The sequence below is a fragment of the Anarrhichthys ocellatus genome, unplaced genomic scaffold, assembly GCF_004355925.1.
Source record: "Anarrhichthys ocellatus isolate YVR2014 unplaced genomic scaffold, GSC_Weel_1.0 scaffold60, whole genome shotgun sequence".
NCBI lineage: Eukaryota > Metazoa > Chordata > Actinopteri > Perciformes > Anarhichadidae > Anarrhichthys > Anarrhichthys ocellatus.
Window position 1 is genome coordinate 793,927 of NW_022280090.1, and position 13,575 is coordinate 807,501.

A 13,575-nucleotide genomic window follows, 5' to 3' on the forward strand; every position below is an offset into this window, starting at 1 on the left:
CAAAAAGTTGATTTATTTCACTAATTCCATTCAAAAAGTGAAACTTGTCTATTATATTCATTCATTACACAGACTGATATATTTCAAATGTTTATTTCTTTTAATTTTGATGATTATAACTGACAACTAAGGAAAATCCCACACTATATATATATATATATATATATATATATATATATATATACATACATGTAACCCAATATGACCCTTTTCACTGAAATAGAAGAGCACTGTCAGTGGTCCACTAAACATGTCCCCGAGGTTCTCCATTCAGCGAATATGAGCTCTTAATTGTGAAGATTTTGTTTACTCATTGTTTCTCCTTCACATCCTCCAAATGTGTTCCATGCTTACGGCTCTCAGGGACATCTGCCTTTGCCAGTCACAGCTTCAGCGTGTTTCTATTTCCATTATTGTTGCTATGTGTCAATCCTCAGGGGACGTCAGACAAGGCGTACGATCAAAAATGTATTGTAAACATAATTTGATCTGTGTTTTTTTTGTATAAATAAGCATGTCAGTGTCTAAACCGCCGCACATCTTGAGTTTTTCAGTGTTATCCAGCATTGTTTTCATTTTGTTCTCCGAGGTGTCAAATCAAAAAGCTTATGGTTTACTTGTGTCAAAGAGACAGATGCACACATACTGTGTCAGAAGTTTGGGTGTTTGGGATGCTCTCCTGATCCCCATCCTCTGTCCCCCTTCCATCTGTGGAGATGTTTATGTGGGAGGGATGAGAGCAGCTTGCTGCTCAGCCGGACTGTGTGAGCACTGCTTTCTAAGAGCTTTTATGCTTCGGCGTAGGTGGTGATGTTGTTGAGAAGTCTACGGCTGAGCTTTTATTTGTGTTTTGTGTGTCAACTTTGTAAACAACATACAATATTGAACCTACTGTTCAGTCATAGTTGGCAGGAGGCTTATTTTTATAGTCAGGACGAGAGAGGCAACCAAGAGGAGAGTGAATTTGAGTCTTGCTGTCTTTGCCTCAATATATGGCACTGGATCAAATCCCAACCACCCGAACGGTTATAGAACGTGTAGCCTTGTTTATTCCCCACATGCTGCACACATGCTGCTCTTTTTCGATGCCGCTAATGTATTGATCGTGAGACGTTTTAATTGTTTTCCAAGTTAGAGCCGAGTGTGAAATCTAATACTTTAAAACCTGGCGCAGTTGAGCTGCTTATGCAAACAAGTTTTGTGCACCAGATGTATGCAAAGGAGTAGGTTGAAAAGCAGAATATCTTTGTTTGTATTGATCGGTCCACCCTCGCTGCAGCCACAAAGCAGGGTGTAGGTTTGTCTTCTGCAAGCTGCCTGATACCAGAGTTAATATGGAGCTGACAGGTGTGAACAACATGCAAATAAGCTGAGGTTTCTGAATTCTTTTATCAACATTAAGGATTCGTCTGGATTCACTTTGCTATTATTTCTCAATTTTGTTTCTAATGTACGTTCATACAATTTGTATTTATTAAATGTCTTGTGCTTTACCTCCACCTGAAAGCACGCCGTATCAGAGATGATTATCCCACTTCTCACATCGAGACATTGTGATTACAGTTGTTTGCTGACACAATTAACCAATTCCTTCTCCATTTTCTCCTGAGCTGAATGCGTAAATTAAGATAACCGGACTGGCTGATTAGGTCCACCACCTACTGTTAATTAGGATTAGTGCGCCCACAAGATATGTCGTTGATGGTTGAGATAACGGTAATGGCTCTGCTGAGGAAATTAGGCCTAGTGAGTGAGACTCTATTGTCTAAGGAGCACCAGTTAGTAATTTAATGCAATGTGAATTCATGTTAACCTTGAGATGTATTGTGGAATTTAATCCTGTACTGGAAGTAAAACGTGGGCTCATTGGTTAGAATGTAAACCTTGGTTTGTTATTAAGCATTATTCACAATGATTGTCACACTCTTTTGTCAGGATTTACTCACATTGATTCAAAAGGCCAGAAAACATTCACAGTTTTCGTTGCAGGATTCTTGTCTGGAAAAAAACATCCAGGACAATCAATGAGCCGGCCAGTTTGAAGCCAGACCATTCAGTAAACTGTGTCCCCAGAGCTTTTCTCATTACCTGTGTGGGTTTAGGTGATGATGTGGCTTTTCACCACCTAAAACGTTCAAACTCTTTGCCAACTGTAAATGCTGGAATGAAAGATGCTTTAATGGCAACGTTGTAAAATGTATATATGGGAAAAAAGGAAAGAAAAAACAACTTCTGTCCAGTTTCTTGTTTTAAAGGATAAAGCTGATGTTTTCTGTACTCTTTGTGTTTGCAAAACATATAGAATAGAAAGACCAAAACCCACAGTGTCTTAGTTCATCCCTCAGTACTTCCCCACTCTCTCTGTGGGGCTCAGCTCCGAGCACATTGATTCTTACTGAAGACATAAATCTTTTAAAACAGGTAATATGTACAGCTAGCATTTCTTTAAAAGGGCAAAGTCATTTTTCAAAATAGCTGTGCATGACAGTTTTTAGCAAACATAACTCAAATGTAAGTAGTTTGTATTTATTGGGGACTATTTTCAGCTGCGGACCTGATTTGACATTTGGTTTCATCCAATCACCTGCCAAGTATTTTTTGAAAATAAACCATCTGACGCATCAGGTGAGATAGCTATGTTACTAAGTGGACAGACCCAGATCCGACTCCGCAGCCGCCTTCGACCTGTAGTCAGAGCTCCGGCGGGAGGTGGAGAGCTTTTGTAGTTATAGTTCCTATTGCTAAATATACCATGTTAATCACCTTAACAACGTAACTGCCATCAACATACAACATCAGTTTGTAATCAGTTAAGTTTGTGGGTAAAATGTTAAGATATGAGGTCTTATAAAGAGATATTGGTGCGCTGAAACACTCCACAGGGAGCACCAAAATCAACACAAACTAAAAGTCCCTCTTAGTGACTTACATAAAATAATTAAAACATACTGATAATACTGTTTTTTAAAAGCTCTGATATAGCAAATACAACCCTGTTGCTTCAGGTCGGATTTATGCCTCTAGATGCATGCCAATAGAAACATTACAGTATGGCTGTTATAATATCTATATTCAATAAAGAGGGTATGTACCTGAAGATACTAGTGTAAAATATATATATTTATGTTTGAGGTGGGATTTAAATGTAGCATGCTTTTTAAAATGTTCGATATCTAATTTAGAAGCAAATCTCCTCCAGCATAAATGTTATGTTCTTAAAAATAATTTCTCCCCTTGTCCTTATTTGCTTTTTTTTCACTTTTGATAAATCCAATGTTTGGTGCATGTTGCCAAACAATCATGTGGGCCCACACACACATTTTCAATTTATTATTCAAGCTTAAGGACAGAATTGTCACGGTGGCTTAGTCCTGGCATTAACCCTACCGCTAAAGGCCTGTCTGAGTTTCCATTAGCCTACACAATAGAAGCACCCCGGCTCATTTTCACAGCTCCACTTTAGCAATAATTGATATTCATGATGTGTGTTCTTGCAGCTGCCAGTTAAATTCGGTGTACACAGACTCATGGGGCGGTGGGTGGTTTAATCTGCTGCAGGATGTGTGTGTCAGATTTACTGCATTCAGCTGCGGCTAAAGCTTGGCTACCTGTACTGTTTGGAAAGTGGAATATGCGACATTGTTGTTTCTTGTCCCACCTCTCAGCGAAATCTATTCCAATTTCTTTTCATAGTTCATCTAAAAATTATCTTTTCTTTTTTCCCACAGAAACAGCTGACAAGAGGAGCATATAGCTTGGCCGCTTCCTGGTAGGTCAACATTCATTTACACGAGTCATTACCCAGACAATCATCCCTTCATCCTGACAGCGAAAGTAAATAGTAAATAGAATTCAAGCTGAGATATTGCCACCTACCCTGTGGGAAGAAAGAATACTGGAGTGAATGGAGAAAAGAATACACGTGGTGTTTTATTGTGTGGTGGCAGCGCTCCAGGTCACTTCCTGTGGTGTTTGAGATGAGTGTGGCCGGTGTTTGTTGAGATTCTATGCATGGGGACAGCAGCCAGCAGCATGTTCCTTAAACCCTCTTTATACACACTCTGTGCTTCAGTACTGCAATTATCTTGACAAAGGTGTGATACTAATAGAGGTTTTAGTGCACAGCCTTATAATTATAGACAAGTTCAGTGTTTTTTAGGGAGGACACATGGTCTAACCCTTTATGCATTCATCACCTTAATGCCCTCATTTCTTTCAAAATTGCTTTTTTTTAAATTGAAGCCAAGAGTTTAAAACACATTGAACCACAACTTTTGTCAGTGAAGCTTCCTTTGCGTTTATTTTGTGTCAAGTGGCAATACTTATTTACAATGCGGCTGAACTCCTGTGATCCCCTAATTGGATCTAATTTCTGACCTCTTTCAAGAAATATGTAAACACAAAGTGGAGTGGAGAAGAAACACGTTGCTTGACAGTGAAAGAGAAGCCAAGATAGCTTCATTTGAGATGAGAGTATGGTACTTGATTTGGAAATGATAGTGACTTTTTAATTTATATTCTGTTGCTTCTGAGTTGATGTGTTTTGTGTCATTCTAGCTGTAAGAAATCACTGTTTTATGTGTATGACCCATGGGTAAAGACCTAAAGACAGTAATCATCATAGCTGTCGTTTGTCTCCTGTTCTTTCAACCATATTCCATCCTGAGCCGCAGCCGTGAACTGTATGCAGAGCTTTGACAAGTTCCGGATTATTTCCAATACTACAGTTGAGTGCCTCTATTCTTGTGTTATCGACACTCATGGTAGTGCAAGCCACTTCAGTAAACAAGAAAGCAATCTGTATTGGTTTCCTCTGTACTTCAGGTTGAATAATTCATGACTTGGCATACTGTCAGCTCGGGTTTTTGAGTGCAAAAAAAAAACCTGTACCCTGTGAACAATGCCAAGGTTCTGTTGCCTTTTCATTGGATGCTTAACAAGGTGGATGATACCCAAGGATCTGCCTCCATCACCAAGCACCACACAGGAAATCACATCCAACCCAGAACCATAGAAAATCATTGTGGTATTTTAATGAGTCTGTAAGTGATGCAGATGAATGTTTGAATGAGTTAAGTACCCCAGGCCTTTGGCTCAGGCCCCTGCTTAAACATGACATGCACAAAATGAATAGTGTATCGCTGCAACTACAAGGTCTATTTGAATAATCTTGGTATCATTATAAATACTAAACACTTGTGAGATATCTGCAGAGGTGTAAGCATCACTATACATATATTACTAGGTATATGTATCTGAAGATGGAACTCAGCAAAAATGAAAGATATAATTTCCACATAACTGTTCACTTGTAGAGGGGAAATCCCTCGGGAGTGATGCGGTTGTAAACAAAAACCTTGAGCAAGCCATATCACAACTTACAACGTTACATGTGCACAGACTGATGCTCATAAAGTGGAATATAACAGGTAACTGTAAAACTCATTAAATTCCATTAACAACTCACTATAGGTATTAAGTCCATCTGACTTCACCTGTGTTTTGCTTTGTTTTAAAAAAATATGCCTGTTGTTCCCATTGAAAGAGAACCATAACGCAGGTCTATTAGACCAGCCCACGCCTGTATCGAAGGCCACTGCTTTAGGATGAGTGCAGCACCACGACTCATCCACTAGATGGCGATAAATACCGTGTTTTCAGATGCAAGGCTGAGGATAGGCTGTACTATGCTGGAGGTAGGCCATGTGCAAATGCTCCTCCATGCCATGCAAATTAATACAGACGGCTGGAGTCGACAGTAAGAAGTGATTTATGGTATGGCTGAAGATTTTTTTCTCTTCTTTGGCTGCTGCATCAGTGGGGTTTGGTCATGGAGGGATAAGACTTATTAGCTTTCATAATGACATGTTTGTATGGGTATTTTTGCCGTGTGCTTATTGAGTTGCTTGGCGTAGAATTGTGTTGCGTTTAGGTACAAATAGTTATCAAGGGCCTTTAGCCGAGCTTCCTCCGGTTTTGTTGATGTGGAGGATAAATATGTTGCTAAATGTTTAATATGTCCTTTTCTGATGTTCGTTGCGATGCACGTGGGTTTAATAAGGGGTTGCAGTTTACACTTTTGCCATATTGATACTTGAACAAACACAAATACAGTTGCCTTTAGGCCGGACAGTACTATATATATATATATCACACCTGCATCATTTCATTTTCAAAAAGTAAATTGTCTGAATCCTACATAATAAAATTGTGAGTTGCAAGATCAACTAGTGTCTTCTAACCAGACATCTAATAAACCTAACAGCTCAGAAGTCTGAAACCTTTAACCAGCCACACTCATTTAATAAGGATGAAGACATAAGTGAGTTAACATGGGTAATGTATTCACAGTTATCATTTTGCAAACAAAACTTTTTTGTGTGTTTTGAACAAACATGGCATCATGGGAAGAAATAAAAATATTCTGCAGAAAATGAGCCGACCTGACTCAGTTGGTTTGCACATTGACTCATTTTCCATCCTCACTTGACTAACGTCTAATTTATCCATCATTGGTTGACTTTGCTGAGAAAGCAGCTATTTCACGCTCAGTGAATTCCTCTGGAGAACTCCTGTGTGTAGGGTTATGACAATACAGCAGATCTAACGTCTCCTTTGTTTTGTTATATTTTCCTTACTGGCTCCTCATTGTGTTCCTCCTTCTCCTCAAACTCCACTTTTGTCCGGTGCTAGGTTGGCTCTGTCTAACCCCTGGCTGTATGAGTCAAGTCTCTAAACCTTGGGTCAAAGAATGATGTAGTATAAACATTGGTAGCAGAGGGTTCAGCTCGTAGCCTGCGATGACAGATGAGCCTGTCAAGAAGGGCGTTGCATGTTCAGGGCTACTTTAATCAGTGCAGGGTCACCTTCATGGCCTGTATTTTCCACATACGCTGGAATCCCAGTGACAACAGGCAACACACAGCTAAATCTGACACCAGCTCAGTCTTTTCACTGTGCAGAAGACACTGTTCGGTTGAGTAGGTGCATCATGTTTCCTATTAAAAAAATAGTGTTTGCAAGTTCACTTTTTGTAAATGGCGTTCAGAAAGTCTTGTTGCAGACTTTTGGATGCCACACTACAAACTGTGCTCGATGTGTGTGTGTGTGTGTCCCTCAGCTCAATGAAGACACACCTTCCTGACATTTTGGCCATTTTGTTCTTGCTTTGTCTTGAACGTAAGCTGCTGGCTTTAAACTTAAATCATTTCCAGCAGATTCTGCATATTTTTTATCTTCCGATCAATTAGTTTAGTGGTGTTCTTGTAAGAACTCTGTTACTAATTTATTCACTGTTTAAAAATAAGAATTGGTATGGAATTGTAAAGGCCTTTTGTCAATTTCTCTCCAGGCTTTCGGAACCACATGGTTTCATTCATTCATTTCAACACTTTCTCTTAACACAGCAGCTGGTAGTCTTGGGCAACGGCTCGGATCAGTTTATTGAAGGACTCTCTCTTGACGCTATTCATTTGTAAGCCATTCGCATACATTAGCAACCGCAATTTTGTGTGCGATGCATTGTGTGTGCCCCATAACAGTGTTGGCTTCTTAGCGATCCAACAACTTTTTTGAAGAGCAATACGAAAGTTCCGTTTATAGAAGTCACTTTGGAGTTATCAGTGGTTAAGCTGTTCTTCATTTTTGGAAAAAAGAATATTAATTTCAAATCATCATTGATATTATTAATTGATAAATGTGAATGTAGTCTCTCGATATTTCTACTTTACAGATACTTTGGACCAATAACTTGAAAAACAAATAGCATTTTCAGCCAAAGCCTGGAGCAGCAACAAACATATTGAATCACCTCCTTTCCCTCAGTACCTGGGCTTGTCTTCCTGACACTCACCTCAGGCCTAATAACACAACCCAGCATGTCTGTTTTCCTCTGTTTTAGGATTGTAGTATGCAAAGAGACCATTGTAGTAGACATTCAGCTGACAGTCAATACGAATCTATACCTTTACTGGCTGAAATCAGACAGCAACATCCGGTTCAAAAGAAGTGAAACTAATGCTGAAGTGCCCTAAACTTGCATTCTTTTTCATAGCCATCAGCCATACCAGTCAACAAATGATGGTCCCATTTAGAGTAAAATATACAATGAAGCAGGGTATGCTTTAGGGCATGGCTACAGGTCGCTACCACAGTGTTGTCCAGTCTGGGTTTTTATTTTAGAACCTGAACCCTTTCCCAGTGTGTTTTCAGTTCTTGAAAATTAATTGTAACTATATGGTTGCCAAAAACTTTCTCATTGAGCTTGTACTTAGTGACCCTCTCGTGTCACTTCTTGTTGCAAAACAAAAAAATGTGGAACCAAGGTGGCAGCGGCCAAAATGACGTGACAATGACTTTGTCTACGTCCATCTCTTCTATACAGTCTATGGCCGTATGACCCTCCAGAGTAAAGTGTCACTGCAATGGTGCTTGCAAAATGTCAAAGTGAAATCTTGCATTACAAAACTTGACAAAGCTTTCACCCTAATCCAGTGGAATCATTTGTTCCCAAGTAGCTTGCTGAATGACTCACTTCAGTGCATACTATGAACAAGTCATTCTATTTCCCATCCATGCCGTGCTGCTCTCTGTAAGATCACTAATGTGGCTGTTTACTTAACTTGTGTGCAGCAGGCAGTGAAATAGCTGTAGGTTGTGTTTTTCCTAATTGCAGCCTGGTTGTTAGAAATCGTGGTTGTGCTGTGACTCAGCCAGGCTTGATTAGAACTGTTCAGACGAGATGAAATGTCTGCTTTTCACTTTCATCTTATCTTTGTATTTATTTTTATCTCATCGTTGACGCAGACATCTTATTGCTCACGACGATTATTCGACCGCCTCCTCCTCACACACTGTACCTGCTTGCTCTCAATTTAACATCTTTTCAGTCTTTCATTAAAAAGCAATTTATGGCAAACTCCCCCCAAAATGCTTTATTCAGCTATTAATAGCTATACGCCATTTAACCCAAACAGTTGTCTCTATAGCCCATGACAATAAATGAAACTTCTCCCCAACAATGTTGAACAAAGTCTTCTAACGGTGAATGGATATATGGATAGTATTGCCTGTCAGCTTAGGGGCCCTTCATGGCTCTGAGTTAAACTCATCACAGGCTCCACGATGCAGCGCTGTGTCGTCTCTGAGGAACGTTGCCTATACTCCAAAGTTACCCACTCATTTTGATTTCATGTATTATCTCTCAGTGCTTTTCTGAGGTTGCAGAACCTTGCATCATCACAAGCCAAGCCAAGCAAATATAGCTTGATGAATGGATGGATGGATAGATTTTCACTACATGATTATCACAGCCACAATAATTCAAAATAACAATTTTATCGTGATACCTATATCAAATTAATTATAATAATAATGCTTTAAGTCAAAATCATCTTTAACTTTGTATACGTTCTATTTTGTCTCATTTTTGGCAAATGAATTACACTCAAATATATACGCGAGTGTAGTAAGTATTAATAACTTGATATCAATATTTCATTTTTAAATCATATCACAACACCCCTAATTTGAACACCCGCTTCTTATAAGGATTGGAATCTGAAGATTTAATATTAGTTGGGAAGTAAGGAGGCTGAGAGCAGGAATAAGTCCTCTGGACGTTCAAGGAGATATCCCTCCTGCTGAGGTGTCCTTCAACTCTGAATCTGTTTAATTAGTCTCTTAGAGACTCTGAGCTGCTCTCTCTTATTCAAGGAGTCTCTATTTCAAAGTATCTATTTGAGCTTCCATGATAATGTATTAGAATATAAATGGCAGCATGTTTTCCCTGGAGGGTCTGTGCCACGGTGAATATCACAAAGGGAACATGAAGTCGTTATTGTTATTCATGCTTTGCTACATAACATACGTGACATATCACATAGTGTCACTTTACAAAAAGAACAGAAAGAGAGGATGATGTAAAATATATGTATATAAAAATACATGTTCAAACAACATAACTATGTACTTTAAAGGATCTAAATAAAGAACAAAATAGCAAATATACAACCCAGTCATTGGAGAATGAAAATAATTCTCAATAAAGAAAGCGTGGAGTAAAAATATAGCACACGGTAAGAAAACGCTCTGCCAAAGTGTCTGATTCTTACTAATATTTGGAATGATGAAAGAGACTGCTTGTTGTGATCTGGGTTTACGTTGGGGAAATTAAGGTCTTAGGTGTTCTGCCAAGAGTTGTGTAGGTGATGAGTAGCAGTTTGTTGTCTTACCCGGAAAAAGAAAACCAGTGAAGTGAGAACAGATTCAGTATTACTGTATGTGCTCAATACAATACTCAAGTCTAGATGAGATAAATTGAATTGTTTAATGAATTTGCCATAATTATATTACATCAATGCTGAGAGTGGTATTTGAGTGATATTTGTTTCAGGAAGAGCCTCATAAACAACATAAGTGACAAAGCCCTATCTCGGCCACAGTAATTATTATGGGGGCAAAGGAGGATGTCAGGTGACTGTGTTGTATCGAGACAAAGTCTGCTTCGGGAGGAGGTTGGGTTGGATATGTCAACAAAACATTAAATTTAATCAAAGAAGACCGCTGTAAGTTTCCCATTTCCAACTTAAAACAATGACCCAGATCATTCCATAATCTTAACCACACTGTCCCCATGAGGACGAAGGTCCCCGAACCATAAAGGATCGGTTTACAATATTTAGATAGTCAGGCGTCTGGATGAACATTGAAACAGGTTTTGCTCGCTATAATAATTCCTTGTGTTCATACTGGCTACAAAGAGATCTCTTCATAATGTGCTTTCAATGCAAAATCCACAGTGCTTGTTCTTTGCAAAAAATTGATTCTGAAGTTTATCTGAAGCTTATGTGAGGCTTCAGCAGTCTGAGTCAGTTACATCAAATATATATCTTTTTCTGTTTCCAGTGCCTTGTTTTCTGTGCTATGCTGCACTGCTATGGATACAAACAAAAAGAAGGAATTGTGTACTAAACGTTGACGTCAGTTGATGGTGAATATTGCCAAGTGGGAGCTCGTACAATGGAGAAAATAAACAGTGGTTCTAAGACCTGTGGGGTCCCCCACCGGTAAGCATATGAAAACCACAGAAAGAGTTGTTGTGAATAACAGCGTGTGTCCGACCAAGCAAGTATGAATGAAACCATGTGAGCATTTGTGTTAGTGCTCAATAGCAAGCTGTCACAGCTAATCTCAAAGCTCACTTGAATATTCATTCTCTGAACAGATGTACTCGCTCATGTGTATTCATATACTGCTGTGACATCTATCTCCCTGCATGTCATTTCCTTAAGCGAGGTATTAAATACTACTACTATGCATGTTTGACTTAAGAACGCCTCTTTATTCAGGGACCCTGTTTCCAAGGATACCTTGAATTTAAATTTGATTTAATTCTGAATTCCTCCTCCCCTTGTCTTGTGTCGCCCGTCATCCTGATCATTCCAAAACACAGACATCCTGAATGGGCTTTGGTTCTGGTCTGAAAGGTGTGTTATACTGTTTATAAGAAATAAAGAATGACCAAGAGCCCTTCCTCTCTGAAGCATGTGTGCATTCGTGGATTGCAGGCATCAGAGCTGCAGATAGCAACTGCTATTTCTGAACAGAAACTGATAAAGCAGCATTGAGGTTAGAACATTGTTTAGGGCTGAAATATTGTAGATTTCTTTATCATACAGGCTCCAGAAGTACTCGTGTGTCTCTGTGTTTTTCTACACCAGCTGGCCCTTTTGTGAAATCGACCCCCTTTTTTATTGAGTAAAATCATATTCCTTGCGTAGTAGATTGGATTCCAAATAATATTTGTTCTCCCAATCTGAGAAAACAAATAAGAGTTACATCATGCTCAGTTGTTTTTCCCAAACCAATTTGAAAGAAGAACTGACATTTGAAGCTACGTTCTTCTAATACTCGGCTGTCCTGTGGCTGTCCTGTGAGTTCAATTTTCAGACTTCTTGTCGTCTCCTCATCGGAGCAAGCTTAGCAGTTCCCAGCAGGAGTCTGGGGGACCTCAAAGGGTCAGGGCCACAGCAGGGATTGGACAGTGCCAGCGTCGTCAGATCTGATGAAATGCCACAGAGGGAACAAAGGCAAATGAAGGAGCTCTTTTGCCCTTTGATGCCGCAACTGAAGTCGAGGGCTTTTGCCAAGAGGCGATCACACTGCACACCGACACTCTGCACCACAAAGCCCATTCCCTCACCTTCAGCAGCTGCTTCACTCAAACATACAGTATCTCAGGGTTGTAATTTGTGCAAATACTGTTGTGTGGAAGAAGCGTGCACGTGTTCATGCACAAATAGCATTTATTAAGAGCATGGGTGTGGGTGTATGTTTGTGAGTGATCCATTCAGTTGCCCAGTTAAACAGATTCAAATTCATTAACCAAATAGCAAACAGACACGGTTAGCAACTATCTGGTGGACATAGTGGAGCGTTTAGAAGCTCAAGAGCCAGATATTTCCCTCAGGATTTAGTCGAGGCTGAAAATCGAGCCGAAGGGAGAATAAATATTGCGCTGACATCCGTTGGACACAAACATGTTGCTTTTCATCCTTCGGATGTTTACATAGGCAACTGCCTGCCAACAAGTCGAAGACATTTAGCAAAGACAATTTTAAAATTGGCTTTTGGAGAAGGTTAAAGTTGCTGTATTTCCATCTACCCGCATTGTTTCATAGACAGTTTCTGATTAATCATTGGTTCTGATTGGCTCCAGGACACATCATTTAAACCAACCCGAGCCCGGAAAGCGTCGTGTATATCTAATATGAAATAAAAGAGCTCATCATTGCCATGCCTGTTAGGACGTCGTTCTCGATCTCATTCAATAAACTCCCTTCTAATTACAAAACAAAATGGAGCAATTATCTTTTCAGTTGCATATTTGAAAACTAAATTGAGAGCTAAATAATATGGGATTATCCTCAGATAAAATTACTATCATTTATCGTGGCTTTAGCATGACATTAAAAACAGTTTTGTGCATAATTTCATAGATATTTTCCTGTAATTTATCACAATACATAGGAAATAATGGATCTTGATTAGACTAGATTATTAAAATAAAGTTCAGTGGGTTTGAAAAATGCTGCTCAATGCAATTTAAATTTGCAATTACAGATTCACTTAATGGTCTGCAAGATTAAGTGAATCCTATAATAGATCTTACTGCTGCTGCTGCTGTCCATGGTGCTGAAAGCACTTCAGTGTCTTATGAGTCCTGTGTTGCTGGGAGACATCACCGTCCACACTTTCAGCAGTCCGTATGAGACGGCTCCTTGTCCTGCAGGCTGGTCACAGTCTCGACGTCTTCTTCAAACAGAGATCTGGCTGAATTTTATATTGCTTGTAATTAGTTTGATTTCATTCACAGTGCATTTCATATTTCTCGGGCACAGCGAACACAAACAAATGGCATCCAATTGTGGCCCCGTTTTAGTATTAATTAGGAAAAACCAACAAAGAAAAGACAGAGACTAGTCTCACAACTCTTCTGATGTAGTTTATCAACAGTAAATGAGTGTGACGTAAGGATAGGCTCAGTCTCTTAAGTCTGTCATAGAAAAGTACTCC

General features: G+C 39.3%; 1 protein-coding gene across 2 annotated transcripts in view; it reads left to right on the forward strand.

Annotated features, from left to right (window-relative positions):
• The window catches only part of rap1gapb (RAP1 GTPase activating protein b), a 94,221-nt gene that overhangs the window by 14,160 nt on the left and 66,486 nt on the right, over positions 1–13,575 (forward strand). For both annotated transcript variants that reach the window (XM_031871817.1, XM_031871819.1), the window contains exon 2: positions 3,729–3,769. The gene's annotated coding sequence lies outside the window, so the exon portion shown is untranslated. The remainder of the gene's footprint in view (positions 1–3,728; positions 3,770–13,575) is intronic.